The following is a 767-nucleotide window of genomic DNA, read 5'->3' on the forward strand; positions in this document are numbered from 1 at the left end:
GTGGTGGTGGTGGTGGTGGTGGTGGTGGTGGTAGTGCTGGTGTTGGTGCTGCTGGTGGTAGTGGTAGTATAGTAAAGCTTGCCCTGTCAGGAGGGGCTGTCCTCACTCTCATTAATTTACTTCTCTAGTTTGCCTTCACCCACCCGCTCAGTGGTGCACTCTCTGGTAGACAGGATTGAGGGTCCTTGAAGGGTTCCTTTGTTGTTGCATTCTGAATTCTAGCTGCTTTTTGACTGGGAGACTGATCTTTCTCTTTTCCCTTTGAAGAGGGTTCCCCTTCTGCCCCATGTCCTTGGCATCCCTTTCTGTACCAGCGCTTTCTCTTAGCCATGCCCGAGCCATCATTAGATAGATGTATGTGAGACACTAAGCCTTTAAAACTAACATGGTAATGTTTATTCAGATTAAGCCAGGCAATCTACCAGGGCTCTCTGGTCGATTTCAAAGGCTCACCTTTTTGTGTCTGAATACTGTGCTTGTTGAGTCCCACTGTCATTGTGATTTGAGCTATAATCTGAGACAGTGCCCATGTTTGTGGTGCCTGAAACCACATTTAACTGGTGTTTTCTAGGCCCAGTGAGCCTGTGAATATTGGATGTTTTTGGTGTCCAGTAGTCCCCTCTTGGCTGGCTGGGGACTGAGTGGGTGGGTGTTGTTGTATGTATGTCCCTAAAGTGAGGGGGGTGAACTGCACATACCTGTGGCCTCCAGAGCCAGGCTAGGTCCCCAAGAGCTCCCTAAAACAGGCCTCTGTTTCACCCAACCTG

General features: G+C 49.3%; 1 pseudogene across 1 annotated transcript in view; it reads right to left on the reverse strand.

Moving 5' to 3' along the window:
* Nucleotides 1-530, reverse strand: part of LOC116081549 — a 3,484-nt pseudogene extending 2,954 nt beyond the window's left edge. Inside the window, exon 1 of the transcript XR_004114921.1 lies at nt 454-530. The product of XR_004114921.1 is annotated as an FGFR1 oncogene partner 2 homolog pseudogene (transcript). The remainder of the gene's footprint in view (nt 1-453) is intronic.
* Nucleotides 531-767: the final 237 nt, after the last annotated feature.

The sequence above is a fragment of the Mastomys coucha genome, unplaced genomic scaffold (assembly GCF_008632895.1).
Source record: "Mastomys coucha isolate ucsf_1 unplaced genomic scaffold, UCSF_Mcou_1 pScaffold7, whole genome shotgun sequence".
NCBI classification, from domain to species: domain Eukaryota; kingdom Metazoa; phylum Chordata; class Mammalia; order Rodentia; family Muridae; genus Mastomys; species Mastomys coucha.